Here is a 25,201-nt window from a genome sequence, read left to right as displayed (position 1 = left end):
GGGGTTGAGGCCGTATACACACTCAAAGGGAGTCATTCCCATACTTGAGTGTATAACACGATTATAGACAAAATCAATTAATGGTAGGTGTTCCTCCCAAGAAGTCAATTTTTCCTTAATCATGGAATGTATAATAGCACCCAAAGTCCTATTTACTACTTTCGTTTGGCCATCGATTTGTGGGTGGCAAGAAGTGGAGAATAACAACTTGGTACCAAGCCTACCCCACATGGACTTTCAAAAGAGACTTAGGAACTTAGAGTCCCTATCACTCACATTGGTCCTCAGAATACCATGCAACTTGACAACATTATCAAAAAAAAAAGGCCACACTAGGTGCATCATCACATTTAGAGCATTCAATAAAGTGTGCCATCTTAGAAAACCAATCAACCACAACAAAGATACTATCCCGACCTCTTCTACTCCTTGGCAACCCTAACAAAAAATCCATAGATATATCAAGCCAATGATGTAAAGGGATGGGTAGCGGGGTGTACAACCTATGAGGTTGGAGCTGAGATTTGGCTCCTTTGCAATCTACATATTGGCCGCAAATCCTAGACACATCCTTGTGCATTTTTGGCCAATAGAATTGCTCCTCCAATATTCCAAGGTTTCGACTCCAAAGTGACCCATTAGACCACCATTGTATGCTTCTCTCACAAACAACTCTCTCCAATATCTAGAGGGTATACACAATCACCTACCTTTAAATTAGTAACCGTCAAACTTGGCATAGGGATTTGAAACCCTAGCCAAATCCCACTTGTCCCTACCTCATTCTTCGCATTCCCTATAGATAGGAGCAAAGTGAGGGTCCTCATGATACAATTCCTTTAATATATCAAAACCCATCAATTTTGAAGACAAAGTAGACACAAGAACATGTTTTCAAGATAAAGCATCAGCAACCACATTGTCTTTACCCTTTTTGTAATGAATAACATAAGGGAAATTTTCAAAAAACTCAATCCACTTGGCATGCCGTTTGTTAATCTTATCTTGTGCCCGAAGATGCTTCAAGGATTTATGGTCCATTTGGATCACGAATTCTTTAGGCAATAAACAATGTTTTCAAGTGGCCAAGTCTCTAATCAAGGCATACAACTCTAAATCGTACGTAGAGTAGTTTAGAGTCTCTCTTTTGAGCTTTTCGCTAAAGTAGGCAGTAGGCTTCAATTATTGCATTAAAACCATGCCTATACAAACTTTTCTAGCATCACATTCAACCTCAAAAGTCTTGTCAAAATTCGACAATTGTAATAAAGGGGTCGAGATGAGCATAGCTTTCAAGTCCTTGAAGGCCTTAGCTTGTTCATCTCCCCACTTGAAAGGCCGATCCTTTTTAATCACTTTGGTCAAGGGAGAGGCAATAGTGCTAAATCCTTTGACAAAACGTCTATAAAAACTAGCCAACCCGTGGAAGCTTCTCACTTCACCTATGGTTTTGGGAGTTGGCCAATTTTTGATAGCGTCAATGTTAGATTCATCCACTTGGACCCCTTTTGATCTCACCACAAAACCGAGAAATACAACTTCTTGGACACCAAAAGAACACTTTTCTAAATTAGCATATAACTTCTCCTTTCGGAGGACATCAAACACACATTATAAATGTTTTAGATGCTCATCTAAGGACCTACTATACACCAACACATCATCAAAGTAGACAACAACAAACTTTCCAATAAAAGGTTTCATCACATGATTCATTAGCCTCATGAAAGTACGTGGAGCATTTTTCAGGCCAAATGGCATAACCATCCATTAATAGAGACCAAATTTGGTCTTGAACGTAGTTTTCCATTCATCACCCAGTTTCATAAGTATTTGGTGATATCCAATCCTCAAATCAATTATAGAAAACAAACACGAACCACTCAATTCATCAAGCATATCATCTAGCCTAGGAATAGGGTGACAATATTTTACCGTTATCTTGTTGATGGCTCAGCAATCAATGAACATACGCCAAGTCCCATCTTTCTTGGGAAATAGTAGCATCGGGACCGTGCAAGGGCTCATAATCTCCTTGATATACCCTTTGTTAAGGAGTTCCTCAACTTGGCATTGTAATTCTTTGGTATCTGTCGGGTTGCTCCTATAAGCCGGTTTGTTAGGCAATTGTGATCCCGGTACAAATTCTATTTGATGCTCAATTCCCCAATGCAGGGGCATCCCTTGTGGAAGTTCTTTGGGAAAAAAATCTTCATAATCCTGCAACACACAAGAAATCAACGGAGAAATAGAAGAATTAGTGGGGTTAGTGTTAAAACAATGTGCCAAAAGAAGCATGGGTGTCTCCTCATCATGATCCATGAAGAGATCCTTTGTTCTAACCAACATCACTATGTTTTCTTTTCCCTTTGATGTTGAGGCATCCCCGGATATCCCCACTCCCCCACCTATGGGTTCCCCCTCTTTTTTCTTTATTTTTGGATCTCTTCCCCTTTTGTTTCAATTCTCTCATCCTTTGATACAACTCGTTCACTTGTGAAGGCAAAAGTGGATGAAGTGTGACCTTTCATCCATCCTTCTCAAGTGTATATCGATTATACCTCCTATCATATTTGGTAGACCTATCATATTTCCAAGGTCTACCTAACAACAAGTAACACACTTGCATTGGTATTATGTCACAAAGCACTTCATTGTGGTAGTTTCCCATCTTAAACTGTATCACACATTGCCTCATGACTTTCAATTCGCCACATTCATTCAACCATTTGACTTGTAAGGGCTAGTATGAAGAGTAGTTGGCAATTTCAAGAAGTTATCCATAGCAATACTAACAACATTTGCACAACTACCACTATCTATCACCAAAGTGCACACACTTCCCTTCACAAGGCATTTAGTATGAAATAGATTCTCCCATTGGCTAGGACCATCTATCGCCTTACTAGTCATGGAATGCCTCACTACAAATTTTGGAACCACACACTCCCCTTCTTGTGGATTAGTATCCTCACAATCATCATCATCATCATTATCTGGATCACTTTTGGGTTTCTCTCCATCTTGAGGCTCGGCCTCATTCTCTTCTTTTTTAAGACCCACTTCCTCACCAAGATAATACAATATCCCTTTCCTTAGTATCTCATTGCATCTTTTTGGACATTCATTGGCTTTATGTCCCCAACCTTGGCACTTGAAACATTAGAACCCTTTAGGATTAGGATACTTGTGAGCTTCTTGTCGGGGAGGAAATTTGTGGATTGTTTTAGGCTCGGGCAGCCTTAAAGTGGAGAGTTGGTCCTTGTTTTTGGGACAACCCGAAGATGGTTCAACCATATCTTTTCTCCTCAGTAAACCCGAGGTTGATGTTCCCTTTTCCCTGAATGACGACCTCTCTTTAAACTCCTTTTCAATCTCAAGAGCTGCTTGGAAAACTCCTTCAACGGTATCAAACTTGGGAAGATTGAAATGATTGGAGATATCTTTTTCAACCCACACTTGAACCGAATGATGTTATGGCAAATTTGTTCTCCACGATGATCAAGCTTCAACATGAGTTGTTGAAACTCATCATAATATGCCATCACACTTCGATTCCCTTATCGCAAATTGTACAACCTAGCAAGCAACTCATGACGATAAATTTCGGGAAGATACCATTGCGTCATTAGATAAATTAACTGAAACCATGGTGGTAGTTGTCCATCAATCAACTCATTACCAAACCATTTGACATATTCCCACCATGTGTTAGCATAGCCTTCAAAGTGAGCTATGGCATAATAACTCTTCTTCAGCTCTGATATATCATTTAATTGAAACACTTTATCACACTCCGACTCCCAAGAAAGATACACCTCAGGGTCACTTTAACCCTTAAATATAGGTAGGCTCAATTTGATGGTATTGATGTATATGTCTCTCTCTTGGTGTCAGTTTCCCCTTTTTCCATACCCTCGGTATCTTCTTGGATCCTTACATCCCTCTCTCATCTCTTATTCCCTCATATAAGCATTGTCAAAGGTTCCATACACTTCATAATACTCTCTACCATATTACTCAATGTAGACAGGACAATTTTGGACATTTGGAACTTGATTTGGAGGGATTGGATTTTGTAGAAGTGGTGGTCTTTGGTTTAGTGGAGCTTGGAAGGGAGGGTTCGAATTTTGTGGAGGCATTTGACGTTTGAGTCCCTCTTGTGGAACTTAAAGAGTTTAGGAATGGGTTGGTCTATTGGAGTTTCGGTTTAGGGGGTTATGAGTGGTTTGCCTTGCGGCATTTAGTGGAGCTAGTGAAGGATTTGGCAATTGTGGCCATGTTTCAAGAGTAACGGTGGCGGAGGAATTTCTATCATGTCCACTTGATGAAACATATTGAGGAGCAAAAGGACAAGAGTTCCTTTGACTCTCCACTTGTTCTAACCTCCCACTAATAGTTGTCACTTATCTCCTTATGGCTCCCACTTCTGTACTCAACCTTTCAAGAGCTCGGGTCATAGCCTCAAGAGTGACCCTCATATTCTCCATTTCATTAGAATCCACGGTTTGAGACGTGGTTAATTCCATTGTCTAGGTATCACCTACAAAAGTAACAAACAAGTTAGTTTAAAACCTCTCCTCACTCACACACTCCCAGATCACTCACACTCGAGCTCTAAAAGTGTTGTAGATTAGCTAGTAACCCATGAATTCTTAAGGTTTGGGTATGCTCTTTTCCGGAGTAGATTCTTGTTTGAAACTCAAAGAATTCTTGTCGGACTATAGTCAAGGAGTTACAATGTATTCAAACGACAAAAAGCACACAAACAAATGATGACACGAATACAAGGCTTCAAAGGACTAATTGACAACCTAGTAGGAACGTACTACCTTGCTAATTAGTTCTCGAGTCAATTAGAAGAAACTAAGAATAAATAATTAGAAACTAGAATATCCAAATTGAGCTTAACTAATGATGTGAACACTTATTAAGGTGATGTGGCAGTATGAAATTGGTCACGGGTCCATACATTTTGTTCAACAACTTGAAGCCTTAATCTTCACAATTTTGTAATGGATGACTTTGCTTTTGGAGGGAAAGTAAAGTCTTGTAACTTTTCAACTTTTTCCAAATCAAAAAGATGAGGCTTGACTTTACTAATTACAAAAGACAAGGCTCCTTGTTTTAAGGAAAAGTGGTTGTTAAGTCAAGGAAGTGATGTTGGCAAGTCTTTTCACAAACAACTTTACAACTTTGTCTTGCAACCCTTTTGGATCTATTTTAGTCTTTATAGTGGTCAAGATATGAGATGATGAGAAGATAAAGATGAACACCAAAACAATACTTCAAGAACACAACTAAAATTCACCAACAATAGTCCACTTTAAAGTCAAGCAACAACACACAAACTCAGCTTTCTTCAAGTTCATCATACTACCACTTCAAGTTCACAATAGCAATGTCAATATATTGAGCTCAACTTAGCTTTAGACACCTTTTGTGTTGATGAAAAAGAAATCCACACAACAAAACTAACTAGACAAACAAAAGAACACCTAGATATAAACACACAAACACCAATCTTGGCCAAGAAAACAACACAACACAATTTTCTCGTCCAAGAACAAGATGGACAGATTTCTCTTTTTTTTCTAGAATTTTCAGATTTCAGCAACCTTTTTTTTTTCTTTTTTGGTTTTGGTATTTTTTAACTACCAAACCCAAGATTGATTTTGCTGGAACAAAATCAACCACAAGCTTTGATACCAAATGATATGATACCAAGTTCACAACACAAGAAACAAATAATACAACAAGAACAACAAGATGAACAACAAGTGCTAGTGAATCGAAATAGGCCACACAAGGCTTCACTAGTCTTCAAGAGTCACATTTTTAGAACAAGAAGATGATATTAACAACAATAAAAATCAAGTCAATAATAATGCTAGTGAATCGAAAGAGCCTCACACGGCTTCACTAGACTTCAAGTTCCACCAACACAAGATTAACAAGATTACAAGAGGGATATTAACTTGACACACAATATTCAGTGATCTAAGAACCTTAACAAGAGAAAGCACCCTAAGATTAATGAATATTAATACCAAGCTCTTGCTTGGACCAAGAGGAACTCAAAGAACCCAAGACCCTAGTTTCTAGCCAAGAGTCAACACTACTATCACTCTACTAGTGAGTGTTTGGAATTGGGGCTTCTCCAATGTAAGAGAGAAGTTCCAAAATATTACAAAGTGTTTGCTGTCTTCCAAAATATGAATGAACTAAATCCAAAATAACCCTAACACTATCTATTTATATTAGTCCACAAAGGGAGATAACAAATGACCATACTACCCTTTCCAAGGGGTGGCCTTGGAGTGTAAGTTTATTACACTTCAAGGCTCCTCTTCACACTTAAAACCATTTAATCCATTGGAAGGCTAAAGTACCAAATCACACACGGCCATTTGCATGAACATAGCTTGGAGTTTTTGTAACTCCCGAGCTTGGCTACGTGTGAATGGTCGTGAACTTGTTGGACAGCTTGTAGAACTTGTTGGACAGCTTGGTTCACCCGTATCACAAGTACTGACATGTATGGACCTATTTTATAATGGCGATGACATAAACGAGCCAAACTTTGAACGAATGACATAAATGAGACATTTCTAATAGTTCCATGGCATATTCGAGCTTTTTTTCTTTTTTTTAATTAATGATGTGGACCTCTAGTAAGACGACATGTGTAAAGTTGTTTTTGAAAAGCCGTCATAAACAAGTAATGGCATGGATGAACCTATTTTGTAATGGCGATGGCATAAAAAAGACAAGCTTTTAACAGATGGCATAAATGATTCATTTCTGATAGTTCGATGGCATATTTGAGCCATTTCCCTTATTATAACACCCCTACAGCTTTGACAAAAGCCTCACTGATTAACATGTAGCTATTGTAACTTTCTAATATTTGCGAGACTTTTGTTCTTAAACCCAACAATCACTCCCTCGTTATGGCCCACTAATGTGGTATGGTTAAGAAAAAAAAGAGGCATAATATATAAATATGACCCTAAACTTGACACCAAATTATAATATAGACCTTAAACTTTGACAATGCATAAATAGGACCTTTAACTATTCAAAACCTGAACAAATAAACACCCCGATCCCATGTGGCAATATGTGTGTTGTACATGCAAAACAGCGCGCGTCCGAGTTGGAATTGAAGGGTTTTATTTTCAGCTTTTGTATAGTTAAAGGGCCTATTTGTGCACCGACAAAGTTAAAGGTCATACATATAATTTTTTTTAATTAGGTGGGACCAAATGAGTGGATTAGTAATCCACGTCAGAGCAAGTGAGGTACACGCATGTAGTTGCAAAATCAGAGTATCTTTTTGTTCAAGTTTTGTATAGTTAAAGGGCCTACTTGTGCACTATCAAAGTTTAAGATCAATGTTATGATTTGGTATCAATTTTAGAATCATATTTATGTATTATGTCAAAAAAATAACATGTCCAATTGCCATGAGCGTCGACTCAAATTTGGTTAATTTTCCCACAAAATTATAGAAAAGTCTGTCACCTTTGCTTTAGAAATAGAGACCTAGCTAGCTATTATAACTTATGTCCTTTATTCGGAAATCATTTAGTATAATTAATAGAAACATGAAATTTTTTTTGAAAAAATAAAAGGCATAAAACATAAATAGGACTTTTAACTTGACACCAAATTATAACTATGCCCTTTAACTTTGTCAGTGCACAAGTAGACCCTTTAACAATCCAAAAAACTGAACAAAAAAGACACTTCAATTCTGCAACTTACATGCGTGAAACTCATTCGCTCCTATGTGGATTAGTAATCCACTCAGATGCTGCCATCTAATTAAAAAGACGCATTATAACTATGACCTTTATCTTTGTTGGTGCACAAGTAGGCTCTTTAACTATACAAAAGCTGAACCAAAAAAACACTTCAATTTTAACTCTGACGCGCGTGATTTTGAATGTATACATGCATTTTGCAATGTAGGATGGGAGTGTTTTTTGTTCAGTTTTTGTATAGTTAAAGGCCTACTTGTGCACTGACAAAGTTAAAGGTTATAGTTATCATTTGATATTAAGTTAAAGGTCATTATAGTGTGATTTGTGAAACTAATTATGCCGGTTATGGCTATTCTTGTAGAAGCTAAAGAGTTCAAAAATAGTTGTTAAGAAAAAGGTACAGAACCATCAATATTATTCGAAATAGTGAAGGGTGCTGATAATATTAAATTGATTGAAAATCTGTGAATATCAAAACTAGCGAAGCATAGTGACGGAGCTAGGATTTTCGTTGAGGAGGTTCAGAATTAAATATATGAACTAGTCAAACGGGATTCAACATCTTCTATATATGCATAAAAATATTTTTAATCATATAAAAATAATACAATTTTCGATCAAAGGGGGTTCGGATAAACCCCTGGAGCAAAGTGGCTCCACTCCTGGCGAAGCTGTAGCTAATAAAGTATAATAAACAAGTAAATAGGAGTCCAATGTTCTCTAGTCAAACTCAGATATCAACCATAAGCTTCTTTTTGTGGACCTAGCACGACACATATCCGGATTAATCGGACTTTAATGCGGATTCTGAACACCAAATAACAAACAAAAAATAAAATAGCAAGTAGTGTGGAAATTATCAACTTCTTGACTTTGGCTAGTTGCAGATAATGACATATTCCATGGAATTAGTAATTTGCTACTGCCCAAGTCTTCACGGCAAATGGCAGGATCCCCACATTTGTGGGTGACATTTGTTTTTTTTCGATTTGATTATTGAATATCCATTCGGTTTTTAAATTTTTGGATTGACGAAAATGACAACCATAATCAAATAAAAATTATTTTAGTTTGGTTCGGTTTTTACAAATTTCGCTCGGTTATTTTGGATTTTTAGTTCAGTTTTAAAGATTAAAGTAGTGAGCATTTAAAATTGGTGATTTTTCTAGAAAAATAATCTTTTTTTCAAACCTATTTTTCATTCCCAAATATAATTAATTCAACAAACATGAAATAACCATAAATGTCGACCTCGCTAAGTCGTTGCCGTTGGTGTGAGCGACTGTCGTCGGCAGTGACAAATTGAGAAAACGATTGCCGACTGTCATTGACGATGTTGAATTTTCAAATGAACTGATGAACTGAGGATTGCTGAGCACCGCTGCAACCTTTACGTTAATGTTAGGGTCTAATGCAAAGCAGTATATTAGGATTTAGGGTTACTAAATGATTATAATTTATATATTTATATGTTATATCAAATTATATTATACTTTTACTGTATTTACATATAATATATATATACATATATATATATTATAATATGTTATTTATATAATTTCGGTTTGTCCGAATTTTTTTTCTTTGAAAAATTCGAAAACCAAACCGTTTAACTGAATTTCTAAAATTTGAAATCGAAACCAATCTGAAAAACTAAATCAAAATTAAATTTTTGTTTGGTTTTTTAGTTTTTTCGGTTTAAAACAAAATGTGCCCAGCCCTATCCACAAATTGTCACACCCCGAGCTGAGGCCCTAGACGTGATACACCCAGATACTATTGCTAGTACGAGTGAACGTTTTGGCATATCACATGAAAATACAACTAACATAACGAATAGAGAGGAAACAAAGTAGAATAATTTCTTAAAGGATAAAGTCTTTCAACAATATTCATTAATATCACTTAACATCTGAAGATACAATAGTCATGACAAACAACACTAAAAATTACAAGGTCTTTCTGAAAACTAAATCAGTCTGGGAAGTCTCTAATGACTAACTATAACTGTCAGAAAAAGGCCTCGGCATATCCTAACACTGAAAGGAACATAGAGAAATTGTCATATCTAAATTTGCTCCAGGTAGAAAGGAGGCTCACCAATATAGAAGAAGATGATAATCTTAATGATGCGCTTGACCGCAGACTTGAGATCCAAAGACGATCAATACGTGGAATGTATTGGTATGTAAAACAATTTCAAGAGGGCAGTACAACCAGAGAATATAAGTAACAATGAAATTCAAATATAAGTGAAGGCAACTGGAAAGGAACAAGAGTGTAAACTAAATTTATAATTGACCAAGTAAAGTAGATTTAATTACTTTTATTATTAGTGGGAGAAAGTAGTGAACCATCATAAATCACCATGTGAGCGCATCGAGTCTGATCTCGGCCCGATCAGCTAAGCCGTCCTATACATTGTCGGGCACAGGACATGACATGACATAGTTTGCTAGCAAGTATCCATGGTTAGTCCCTTTTTGGGACACATAAAAAAAGAGTCATCCAACTTGCGGAATAATCTCTATCCTATGTCGGCAAACATAGTTTCGGGCATTTGTCATTTCAATCTATGCCTTCAACGTCAGCTAACTAACTCCCTTGTGCTCATGACATTATCTTATTTATCTGATTAGTTCTTAATCAAAATGTTAGTCTTGTTACGTTCATGTTCATAGTTTATCCTTTTTAGGCTCATGGTTTAGCCTCTTTAGGCTCATAATTATGTATAACCACTTTAGGCTCCTATTGAGAGTTAACCGTAATAGGTTCATATTCATGAGTTAACACTATCTATATTGGAGAGTCATGATAGGTAATTTCATGGTTCAATATGAGATAATTCATGTACATGATTGGAAGCATTCTTGTAAAAATATTCATATTAACATTATTAAGTATATATTAACTAGGTCAATGGGAAAATTCCTGAGAAGTTGGTATTATTATACTAGGGCTTGCAATTTCATAATGTATAGTTCATAGTGCAAAGAGTTTTAGGAATGTTGCAAGAAGGTGACTTTCTTATGGATTATGGAATTAGAATCATACTTTAAGAGTTTCATAAAATTTTGTCTAATATAAACATTCACATGATGGCATGACTGACATTTTGACATGGATGATTGGCTAAGATATTGTATTACAAATCATCTACAACCTGAGATTTTGGAAAATGGATTAACATGAGATCCCAATAGAAGATAAATCAGTTATTAACAGTAAAAAGAGAACTCAAACTCTCAATCTAAGAACTAGACGATATCAATATGGAGAGTTCAATTTTCAAAGAGCCATTTGCCAGGCAAACAGATCAATATTTTGTGAAAACAAGAAGGAAATCATACAAAACAACCAGTGAAGCAGTTATACGACAAGTGCAGTAGTCATACAACTAATACAATAGTTATACAAAAGTTTATAGAGCTAAAATTGGATCAGGTCAATTCAACAGTTGAAAGGATGAAAGACGATAGACAAGGAAAGCTTTTTATTTTTTTTGTTTTCTTATCCCAAGTATCTGCGAGAATATATTTATGCCTTCAATTGAGGGATAGGAGTATGGGAATTTCGTCAACCCTATCTTATTTGTAACATCTTGGATTGGAGACCATGAATTTCAAAGAATTACAAGGAAAGAGTAGTTTTACATACCACAAGCCGTTGATGAAATTTAGTTGGCAAAGAAGGAACCAAATTTGATTTCTTGAGCCAATTTTCTTGGATGTCTTAAGCTTGAGTTTGAGAGAAAGAAGAGAATTGTTAAGGCTAAAAAAAGGTTTGAAACTGACTGACAAAGAGTTTTTAAAAGGTATTGGAGGTTATGGGAAAAGTAAAGGAAGAAATAAACCCTCCTGGAATGTGAAAAGTTAAGAATAAAAAATTTTCGTCTGGTAGGCTTTCTGACTGCTCTTATTAAATAACACGTAACTTTTTAGTTGGGTCTCGTATTAATAAGTTGTTGGTGGCGTTGGAAAGAAGACTCAAAAATCTTTAATTTGATAGGTAATGGGCCACGTAACTCTGAATATTCTAGGAGAAATGCTGGTTTAAATTTGGTCCTTGTATGAACCTATACTAAAACTTAATTATTAAAGGACCTTTCAGCTCAAATTTGTTTCAGAAATTTCTTATACCCTTAATTCATATCCAACACCCCTATGCTTAAGACATGACATTTACACCTAGTACAATAAATTTTCTAGACTTAGGTATAAGTACATATGAAGAGCGGTCCAACTAGTTTTTTTTAGCCCGAAAGTTTAGGGTGTTACACAAATGTACTATTACATCAAATAATTCTTTCGTATGAAATGAACCTCCAAATGAAACTGTAGGTTTTTTGGGAAAATTTACTAGTTTCATATAATTTTAGGTCCACCTCATTTCAGACTCGAGATTTTCCATTTCTTTCTCCGCCGAATCAGCAAGAGTTTTCCTATTTGATACAATTACGGTAAAATCCCAGACTAGTTGGAGCCCGCGGCTATATTAACTCTAACTATCCATTTCTCCATGTATCTTAATTAGTTAATGTAATGCGTAATTGTATATCAGTCGGAAAAAAACCTTGACGTGGATTATAAAATCATATGCATATGTCTTCTCTTTTTGTTGCTATTATTTTTTTTTTAATTATTACATGCATTATCTTCTTTACAAAGGTTGCAGCATCAAAACAACCTTTTGTAGGTATTTGGGTAATAGCTTTACATTTTAACTTGCAAAAGCAACAGTTTGTCTATCTAATTAGGTTTTTTAATATAGTATAAAAGTAAATATAAAAAATTTGTGTTACCAAATAAACTGGATACAAAAATTACAGGATATCTGGAACCACTAAAGCTTGCAAACAGAAAGTAAAATTGTAACACCCTGTATTTCGGGCTAGAACGAAAACCGTCGTTTCTATGCGTAGATAATCCAAAAGCCATAAATCCTATGTAAAATTGGCATGTTAATCAATTATGTAGTGTTGGAACCTATTTGAGCATGAATTGAGTTCATAGAGGTACCCAAACTCAGGATGAGTTGAAATCTTTCCTATCGTTCTAGTTTGAGTGAGCGTCGAAACTTGGGTCAACTTCAATCAGCCATAAATCTTTGTATATAATGAATTACAGGTCCTACTATATAGAAAATGAAATCTCTTCGAATTAGCTTTCCAACGAGACCAATTTTGCCAAAATCCGATACCCGAGCGAAAAGTTATGGCCATTTTCGTGACTGAGATAGTAGCATCGCGCGATTAGCGAGCAACACACGCTCTGTTTTCGCGTTTTTTAGGGCAAAAGTGGTATTTTCCACCCAATATTCAGCCATAACACGGGATTAAATCCCCCAAACACAAAAATAAGGTTATTCTCTCCCAAAATCACCAAGAACACTCCTTAGGGTTTCAACCCAAAGATCAATATATCTCAAGATTTAACCATGGGTTTTTCTTAATTCTTCAAGATTCGGAATCCCTATTGCGAGGGCTACAAGAACCACCTATCAATCGTACGTATAGCATACCAAAAGCTAGAGTTCATTGAAAATCTTCAAATTTAAGGTACGTGGGGTTCATCCTAAAAACTACATGGGTTGTTGAAAACACTCACATATGATTTAGAGATTATCAAGAATGAATTGTTAAAGGGGTTTTGGAATCCATGATTTTTATTATGCATTATGAATGTTTAATGATATTGATGATTTGGCCTTTAGGCCTTTCCCCCTTAAATTGATTTACATCTATATGTATATGTATAAAATTGAAGATTGTTTGAGAGCACAAATCATGAAACTCCTCTCTTGTGATGAATTAAAGTTTATGATCTTGTCGGGAAAGAGTTGAAATGCATGTTTTATGTTTTGAAAGTAGTTTTCTCAATATTAAAGCATTTGAACATGATTTATCAATTATGAGGGGGAGTTTCTTGATATAATTATGCATCTATTTTTAAAAAGAAAGAATTTGTATGTGATTGAGCACTTTGACTTGGCCACCTTATGCTGTTGAAATGTTGAAATATACAAAGTTTCCTACATGTGTTTACATGAATTAAAAAGAAAGAATTTTTTGAATTGATTTATTGTTATGGTGGTCCCAAACTACATGTTTTGAAAGAAGAGATGATAATATGCTATAAATGGCTCAAAGATGTGACTTGCAAGTCAATGGTATAATGATACCATATAAATGTAAGCCATAACAGAGTTTGATTTCAGAGAATGCATGTCTTAAAGAGTTGAAAACTGGGTTAATGTGAGTTAGGTGGTTACCCAAAAAAAGCACGAGTCAAATGACTCTATGCTAGAAATCGTGATTTGCCTATACAGGAACTTGGTACCCTGCTATGTGATCTTGTGTACCCAGTATCTTGTCATCCCAAATCGGGATTGTTGGTTTGGAAGCCTCGTTTATGATCTTGAGCCCAACCACAACATAATGACTTGATTGCGGTTGTGGCACCCTGTTGTGTGATCTTGTGTGCTCTTTCCTCACTATTACTCCTATCTTGGTGGAAACCGAGATAAGATAGTCGGTAAAAGCTGTTAAATTGTAGGGTTTACCACCTAGCACAAAAGTAAATAAAGAGTATCTCCGAGTTCAGATGACTTTACAGAGCCTTTTAAACATGCCTATGTAATTTCTTACCATATGATATATTTATGATCTGATTTAAATTGCTCTCATATATATTGAATACAATTATTATTTTGGATTTTCTCTGCGTACCAGTACATTTGTATTGAACCCCCTACCTCCCAGGTTCTAAAGCTCAGTTCAGAGGTCCTGCTAAGACGTAGAGTTTTCATATAGCAGTGATGTGTACAGTTGGTGAGCCTTCTTTATTCCAGAAGACCTATGTCTTTCAGATTATGTTATTTATTTTGGTTTAGGTATACTATGGGCCTTGTCCTAGTTTCAGACGGTTGTTATTTTCAGATGTAGTAGAGATTTCACAGACTGGTTCAGATGTTGTTTAGTTGGTATTGGATTTCATTCTTCATCGTTAAATTGAATTCAGAGTATGACCATGTTTCCATAGTGATTTACAATTACGCATCTTTTATTATATTTTATGAATATTGTGCATGATTACGAGATGTAGAAAAGGGCGCCCGTGTCTTCATGGTTCGGGATGCTCATCACGGTCCGGGCCTCGGATCGTGAAAAAATAGTGCCGATGAACATTTCCATACCACTCCCATCTGAAATCACAAAAAGTAAAGTAGAGGAGGGAAATGCAAAACTCTACTAGTACAAACAATACATGACTCTAAGCTAGTATATGACGACTTTAAAAGTGAAACCAGGTAAGCTGTTACAACCCGAACCGAGGCCCTGGCCGTGATGAGCATTTCGAACCATGAAGGCTCGGAAGCCCTTCTCTATCTGGTAGTCATGCACAATATTCATACAATAAAGTAAGATGCAGAAATATAACTTAATACGAAATCATGATCGTACTCTGAACTCAATTTAACGATAAGGAATTTAAAATACAACAACTCCGCACAATATCTAAACCAGTTTGCAAAACCTCTGTTAAATGCTAAAATGACAACTTTCTGAATCCCCAGTAGCCACAAAACAAAATAATAATATAGTCTGGAATAAATAGGCCTTCTAGAATAAAGAAGGCTCACCACTGGACAATCTCTTCTCTCTAAAATCTCTATTGCTTAGCCGAACCACTAGATTGAGCCTCAGACCCTGAGAGATAGGGGGTCAATACAGTTGCACTGGTACGTAGAGCAAATCCAAAATAATAATTTTTACTCAACATATATGAGAGCGATTTAAAACAATTCATAAATATGCCATATGTTAAGAATCACATGGGCATATTTAAAAGACTACAAAATCATCTGAACTTTGTGACATACTCTTTGTTTTACTTCTCCGCTAGGTGGTATACCCTTTAATTCTGTAATTCCATGAGCTATGTGGAATCTACCCTTAACTCGGAAGCAAATCCCCCAACCCAAGTTTTCCCCAAAGGTCGGAGTCTCTGAATCTCTACTACGCCATAGGGCCATCGCCATTGTACAAAAGTAACATACCTGTATCGGCAAAACACAGTTTTAGTCTATGAGCCATTTGGCTCGTGCGCTCTTCGAGTAACCACCTAACCCTCTTTAAGTCCATTTTTAGTTCTTTACAACATGCAATTTTTGAAATCAGACACTGAAGACTCTAGTTCTGTTATGGCATAAATTTATATGGTATTGTCATACCATTGACTTGCATGTCACATTCTTTGAGCCATTTATATCAAATTATATCTCTTTTCTCAAAGTATGGAATTCAGGACCACCATATCAACAATTCATTTTAAGAAACTCATTCTTTAAAACTCATGTAAACACATGCAAGAAAACTCTTATTTTCGACATTTCAAACACACACTAGGTGGTCATGTCAAAGATATCAATCACATGCAATTCTTTCTCTTTAACACAAGAACAAAATCATATCAAGAAACTCCCTCTCATCATCATCAAAATCATGTTAATTACCTTAATATTGAAAAGACCACTTTCAAACAATTAAATATCCATCTCAAATCATTCTCAATAGTTTCATAAACTATAAATCATCAAAGACAGGGATTTCAATGATAACTCTCTCAATCAAATCTTCAATATCATACGTATACATATAGATGTAAATCAATTTAAGGGGTAAAAGCCTAAAGGAAAAAACAATAGTATTATCAAAACATCCAATATGCGAAATTTAAAGCATAAGTTCCATAACCCCTTTAAAATTCATTCTTGATAATCTTTAAATCTTATTCAGGAGATTCAATAAGCCCATGTAGTTTTTAGGATGAACCCCACGTACCTTAGACTATAAGAGTTGAAATATTAAACCTAGATCTTGATAGATGGAACGCGGAACTTGACCCTTTTCTTGGAGTCTTGAACGTAAGATCTTGATTCTTGATCTTGAGGGAAAGGATTTAGGGTTTTAATTTGAGAGGAAAAATTGAATTATGGAGTGTATTCTACATTTGGAGCGTGAATCTTATGTTATGGACAGACCTTGGGTGAGGTAAAGGTCCGAATTGCCCTTAAAAACACGAAATCAGAACCTGAAAATTAGGTGTGTGCGACGGAGCATGTGTCGCACGCTAATAGCGCGTAGCTACTGCCTCTCTCATGAAAATGGGAGTAACTTTTCACTCGGGTATCTAATTTTGGAGAAATTGGTATCGTTTTAAAGCTTCTTCGAAGATATTTCATTTTATATAAAGTAGGCCCTCTTATTCTATATATACAAGAAGTTATGGTTGATGGAAGTTGACTAAAGTTTAAACGTCCACTAAACTTAATCGCTAGAAATGTTTTCAACTTGTCTTTGAGTTATGGAGTTTTTGTGACCTCAGTTCATATTCAAATGTATTCCCACACTATAGTATTTATAACCACACATATATTAACGAAGAATTATCTAGTTCGGGTCTAGATTCTAGCCCGAAAGTACAGAGTTTTACATTATCTCCCCCTTGGGATCATTCGTCCCCGAATGATTGGTAGGGACTTTTTAAAGCTCTAAAAGTGTAGAATAAAGAACATAAAATTGATTTGAATAATTTTCCTCAACAAAAATATGCAAAGGTGTTATACGATCTTCATGATAACCCCTAGGAAAATGGGTAAGCATGAAACCTGAGATAACGAAACTTGACATCGACATGATCTTGGCATGTGTTTCATGGCACATGATCAAAACATTGTAAAACATAACTTTTTCTAAGAGCCCTCGGCCTGATTAAGATTGGTATAAGATATGAGATAAGCTTCTCACGGAGCATATGAATATTAGTATTCTCCATCTTACAACATACAACGAAAAGACTTAAACTTAACAACACTACTTATCTATACCCCAACCTTAATCAACATACTTCATCATTTCCAACTTACAATTCTCCCGTAACACATCTAACCACAAGAATTTGTGTCCCATCGTATATTACTTCTATGTTGAAGCGTAACTCAGAGGAAAGAGGTGCTAATTTAAACCACGAGACCCTATACTCTACATCACATTAAGAAATAATCTCACCTTATCACTATAATCCAACAGGCTCAAGTCTTAATTCAAAGAATGCTAACCGCATGACACATTGGTTTGTGTTTTCATCAATCACAAAATTTCAGCCCACCTCTACTACACCCCACTTCATGGATATCTCCACTAAGACCTGCAAATTCATTTATTTTCACTAAGATTCTCGCCATATACTTTCCTCCTAACTATTTCATGTAAAGAATATTTATATCCTTCCTTCCCTTGCTCTTCTAACCTTAGCTCAAGAAATCGCATCAAAATTTTCACCTACAAAGACATCTACTCCCCCACCCAACATACTTCTACGCTTCCAGAGTCACCATCATACTAGCATACAAAGGGGTCATAAAGGATCTGAGCAAGAGAATCATGAAAGGGAGTAACACAATTCGATTATAACATATACTAATTGTCATACTCAAGGTGGGACATGAGTTGCAAATACGGTACAATCACAGAGTGCTTCGTATATCAAGTGTTTGGATCACAAGTGGAGAGTCATTCTAGCATAAACTCAACATAGAACGAGTTCTTAGGACAACCACAGTGAGAAACATGAGATCTTTCATCATGAGCCTTATAACATGAGTATGGAATTCATGAAGTCGATGATTTAGGCAAGGACTTCCACTCGAAGCTATTACTTCTCATTTTCAGAACTGAAATAGTCACGAGTTAGCACAACTTTATCATTTTGGCTAATCCCGACATTAAATGAATCGTTAACATACAAAAAACATAGTTCCTTAGAACCAATTATGATTTGGGACACAGATTTGTTGTTCATGAGCAACATAACGTAGAGCTTGGATACTTAGAATTATTGGCTCATCGAGGGACATAGTCGGGACATGTCATAAGTTCCATAAAGTGCTCAAACCTTAGACATAGGTAGGACTTGGATACATAATGTAACGCATTAGCAGAGTGACCTCATAGAGTGAGTAGGAGGAGTCACTAAAAGGTTAGAACATAAGACCTTGAAGTATGGAAGGATACTATACGAAACTTGACACATAATTGAGGCCGGAGGAATAGTGAACCAACATTAGATATTCATCAAAGTGATCTGAATTGAGGGCATACCTTGCTAAAAGCTAAATCCCGCCAATTATTTGGAGTGTAGCATGAGTTATGGGAACTGAACACACCATAAAGCATAAGTACATGAGTCATGAGCTGCATGACCTCAATTTGGAGTTCATAACTTATGGAATGTGATTCCGACTATCGAATGAACTAGAATTCCTCATTTAGGAGCTGGAAGAGCACATGATTCTCTATCATATGCATGAACATAAACTATGAACATGGATCCGAAACGTAAGGCATGGGTAGATATTGGGATAACTGAAAAATACTGAGATAAGAATGGGTTGAGCCTCACCTTCACTTTCTGATGTTTTATATCATACTGGCATTACTACTAGAATCTGAAAGACTCTTGGTTACTTTTTCTATCATATTACCCCTAACCTTAAGCCATCACCTTATGTTTGAGAGATCCCTTACTTGGCTCTAAATTGAACTACACTCAATGCACTCTAGGGTCTGGAATACGATAATACATGCAACTAATAGGACTTAACCCAAATGATTACACTTGGAAGTGGAAAACCACTTCTAATACTACCTTCAAAGCCACACTCCTATCTTTCTATAGTCCCAATAGTCATCACATAATACTTGCACACTTACTGCGAATCCTCATGAGTATCCCCATGGTCGGAGTGCATACTCTTTAGTGCTTCAACTCTTATTTCTATTAGCTCAATCTTGAAAAACTCAAACTTATCTTCTAACACTTAACATGGATCACCAAGACTTTGATGAACCATACTACTTAGTCATAGCATACCAATATCACGACTCCTAACTTATATCTCTCTACCATGAGAATCAAGTTCATATCAAAAAGCTCAACACTATCAATCAAAACTCCTTAACTTGGCTATTTAGAACACCTGATAACATGTAACTAGTCTTTCTTCACCTAGCAACTCAATGGTAACACTAGCCACACAATATGTAATATCCCTAAAAAAACATACCGTAACCTCACATCACCTTGGGCATACTTCTACATCATACATACAACATCATACTTCATTACAAGTCAAATAAATTTAAGCTCTTGCATACTTTGTTCAAACCTATTAGATCACTTCCATAAAACTAGTATCATTAACCAAGAAATCATCACATCCACCTTCATGGCCATCAGTTGTTCAAACATAATGTCTGGGGCTGAACATGATTTACAACCCAACCTTACACACAATTCTCACTTGGAACTAAGAAATAAAACATCAAGAAACATTAGTACACTGGAACTCCATAACAACAATAATCTATCATGACCTTATTGTTTCCCTTATTATAATCCATTAGCACATACTATTTCAACACATCAGGGCCTACTAATTCATTCCCTCGAAACATACATCATTAATCTTAAGTCACTACTCTTACCACCATATTTTGTATCTAAAATTCAATCCTATAGTCTAGCATCAATCATCTATCACCAATGAAGAATGCAACATAATGTACTAGTCCATCAAATTGGAAAATCGATTCAAATACTCATTTCATTCAACTACTACATACAATCACAATCCCTCTATGACATTACTACTACAACTCAAAATCCACTACATACCTTCTCACATGAAATACGAGTTTACAACTGTTAAAGAAAAGAAGGTCAAGGGGGTAAAGTCACATAATAGACATGTTTAACCTTAATGTTATAATATAATCCACTACGATCTTATTCCCATGTTCTACTTTCTCACATAATACTTACTTACCCAAGCATACATATAGACTACCTTCAAATTCCACAAATAACAATGACTCTATAATCATAACTTATTGGCTAATCTAACTGTCTTTATTCACAACCTATAAGGGATTTCTGTAACCACCATAACCATCCACTCTGGACTCTTTCACTATTTTGAATAGATAATAATCACGGCCAAACACTTCCGCTATCGCATACCTCGCAATCTACAAATATTACTACCACACTAGTCTATCAATATAAAATGACAAATCAATCCTCATTCGACAGTTATACAACTAAAAATATGCATTTACACAAAAGCCACCCTCACTTTAATTGCTCACCTTGTGACTTCATGTCATCAACTTCTAGACCATCTCACTACCAATAGATCATGACATTTTAGCATACACTACTACTCGGGTGGAAATACAGTTCCAACATTCTGCTACACATCATTTTCCCTTAAGTGTGACATCTGCAACATAAAGTTTGAAAAGGACTGAATACACTTAATACCACAAACTAAAAAGCACAATTTCATTAGAATCAAAGTTCACACTAGAATCAATGCACCTTGAAGAACTAACACTTTTTACAAGTCCGTGCACAATTTTAAAATCTTATATAACTCAATCAGAAAGGATCATATCATTTAGACTCTAAAGTTTTGCACTTGAATCAGCTCAACAATAAGATATATCTGAGCACATCAACATAAGAGAAAGAATTTGGATAACTTTAATTTCGTATGGGCGACACCATAGCATGAATTATAGTATGGAAGAGGAACATTTTGACTCCATAACATGAACTAGAACATGAAGAAAGAGAAATATTCCTAAACACCTTGTCGCCTCCTTCTTTAAGTGTGGCGCACTACACACTCATAAACAAAACTCTACCTGATGCAAATTTGCAGACACCCTGGGATCATGAACCCTGCTCTGATACCAAGTTTGTTACGACCCAAACCGAGGCCCTGGCCATGACGAGCATTCCAAACCATGAAGGCTCGGACGCCCTTCTCTATTTTTTAGTGATACAAAAAAACCAAGGAACACACGAAATTGGCTCAAAACAGTCCAAACACACTCCAAAAACAGTCCACTAGTTCAAAGAATCGAGGACCCTTTTGAAGATGACTCTCAGATGCAAGAATGAAATATAAGAAGGACAATATAACTAGATGTTTGACACCTTTTGCAGCTAACAACAAACTAAGTTAACAACACAAGATGAAACAACAATGAGAATAAGAACAACAACAACAAAAACGGCTTCACAATACAAGATACAAAACGGATACAAGATTACAAAAAAAAGGATAGATAGATAGACCACATGAAGGTATAATGTTAAGAACCCAAGAATGGTAACTCTAGTACCCTTAACACTACACACAACAATAAACCTATCTCTTACTAAGACAAAAGATCGGAATCCATCTCTCAAGCATCAATGTTTCCAAGTAAATGCAAACACAAGTGATTCTACACTTGTCTAAGCCCTAATTTCGGTTTTGGGTGCCTCAAGGAAAGAGGACCTGTGTTTCTTTGTCTTGTAAGACTTACAAATTCATTCATAAACTAAACTAAAAACCCTACAATATTTCTTTTATAGCTATAACAAAATATAAGTTAAAATGACCAAAAGACCCTTCAAACAGTGGGCACCCATCTAGTGTAATTTATGGGCTGATTTGGGTGCATTTTGGGCATCTTTTACACTTCAATTGCATATGCCAAGGCTCGGGTCCAACACACACTCTCCTAAGTCCATATCCCTGATTATTCCCATATCAGGTAATCCTGCACAATATTCATACAATAAAGTAAGATGCAGAAATATAACTTAACACAGAATCATGGTCATACTCTGAACTCAATTTAATGATAAGGAATTTAAAATACAACAACTCTAGACAATATCTAAACCAGTCTGCGATATCTCTATTACATGCTAAAATGACAACTGTCTAAATCTGGGACAAGGCCTCCAGTAGACCCAAAACAAAATAATAACATAGTCTAGAATAAACAGACCTTCTGGAATAAAGAAGGCTCACCAGAGCACAGTCTCTTCTCTCTGAAATCTCTACTGCTTAGCCAAACCTCTAGATTAAGCCTCAGACCCTGAGAGATAGGGGGTCAATACAATTGTACTTGTATGCAGAGCAAGTCCAAAATAATAATTTTTATTCAATATATATGAGAGTGATTTAAAATAGTTCATAAATATATCATATGTTAAGAATCTCATGGGCATATTTAAAAGTCTCTATAAAATCATCTAAAAAAGTGACATACTCTTTGTTTTACTTCTGTGCTAGGTGGTATACCCTACAATTCTGTAATTCCATGAGCTATATGGAATCTACCCTTAACTCGACAGTGAAGCCCCCAACCCAAGTTTGTCGCAAGGGCCAGAGTCTCTGAATCTCTACTACGCCATAGGGCCATCGCCAGCGATACAAAAGTAACATACCCGTATTGGCAAAACACAGTTTTAGTCTATGAGCCGTTTCGTTCCCTCTTCGGGTAACCACCTAACCCTCTTTAATCCTATTTTTAATTCTTTACAACATGCAATCTTTGAAATCAGACTCTCTGAAGACTCTAGTTCTGTTATGGCATAAATTTATATGATATCGTCATACCATTGACTTGCAGTCACATTCTCTGAGCCATTTATAGCAAATTATATCTCTGTCAAAACATGGAATTCAGGACCACCATATCAACAATTCCTTTCAAGAAACTCATTCTTTAAAACTCATGTAAACACATGCAAGAAAACTCTCATTTTCGATATTTCAAACACACACTAGGTTGTCATGTCAAAGATATCAATCACATGCAATTCTTTCTCTTTAACACACGAACGAAATCATATCAAGAAACTCCCTCTCACCATCATCAAAATCATGTTAATTACTTTAATATTGAAAACACCACTTTTAAACCATTAAACATGCATCTCAAATCATTCTCAACAGTTTCATAAATTATAAATCATCAAAGAGAGAGATTTCAATGATAATGCTCTCAATCAAATCTTCAATATCATACGTATACATATAGATGTAAATCAATTTAAGGGGGAAAGGCCTAAAGAAAAAAAATAATATTATCAAAACATCCAAAATGCGAAATTTAAAGCATAAGTTCCATAACCCCTTTAAAATTCATTCTTGATAATCTTTAAATCTTATTCAGGAGATTCAACAAGCCCATGTAGTTTTTCGGATGAACCCCACGAATCTTAGACTATAAGAGTTGAAAGATGGAACCTAGATCTTGATAGATGGAACCCGGATCTTGACCCTTTTCTTGGAGTCTTGAACTTAAGATCTTGATTTTTGATCTTGAGGGAAAGGATTTAGGATTTTAATTTGAGAGGAAAAATTGAATTATGGAGTGCATTTTGCTTTTGGGCCGTGAATCTTATGTTCTGGACAGACCTTGGGTGAGGTAAAGGTTCAAGTTGCTCTTAAAAATGAGAAAACAGAACCTGAAAATTAGGTGCATGCGATGGAGAGTGCATTGCACGCTAATCGCGCGCAGCAATTGCCTCTCTCACGAAAATGGCTGTAACTCGCTAGGGTATCGGATTTTGGCGAAATTGGTATGGTTGAAAAACTACTTTGAAGATCTTTCATTTGATATAGCAGGCCCTCTAATTCGGTATATACAAGAAGTTATGGTTGATGGAAGTTGACTCAAGTTTAAACGAAACTTAATCACTAGAAATGTTTTCAACTCGTCTTAGAGTTGGGGGATTTTTGTCACCTCAATTCATATTCAAAGGTATTCCCATACTATAGGATTGATAACCACACATATATTAACAAGGAATTATCTAGTTCGGGTCTATACGCGTAGGAACGATGGTCTAGATTCTAGCCCAAAAGTACGGGGTGTTACATAAACAAAGGCAACATATTAACTTGCAGCTCCGATACAACACCATCAGAAGAGATGCTAACTTCTATCTTTCCAGAAATCTGTTCTTGATTTTGTTAAGCCTCTTGACTACATCTTTCATGGTTATTCTTGTTTCTGACATTTCCGTTGGGCAATCTAAAGATTGACATCCACAACGTCCCTCATTGTCACTAAGAATGATTGTGTTATCCACTTCCTCAAGTCTAGATTTTCATTGCATATCTCTTCATCTGTTTGTCGTATTTTGGTCACAACCTCCATCAACATGATGCCATAACTATAAACATCACCACTAGGGGACACTATTCCCTCCGAGCCATATTCTTTGAAAAGAATGAAAGGAAAAATTGTTACTCAATTGAAAGATAAACAGCAATTATGTACAAATAGAGAATTGTTTTTTTACTTATACAATTTGGAGAGGATTAATTATGATAAGAGAAGATCAACGAGAATGGACTTTATTTACCTGGTGTGATGTAACCTAGAGTGCTCAATGTCTCAGTATATGCCATGGACTTGCTTACAGCTAAAATTTTAGAGATGCCAAAATCACCAACATGAGCCACCATATCATCATCCAAAAGAATGTTGGCTGGCTTTAGGTCACAATGAACTA

The sequence above is a fragment of the Capsicum annuum genome, chromosome 5, assembly GCF_002878395.1.
Source record: "Capsicum annuum cultivar UCD-10X-F1 chromosome 5, UCD10Xv1.1, whole genome shotgun sequence".
NCBI classification, from domain to species: Eukaryota; Viridiplantae; Streptophyta; class Magnoliopsida; order Solanales; family Solanaceae; genus Capsicum; species Capsicum annuum.
This window is presented reverse-complemented; position numbering follows the sequence as displayed.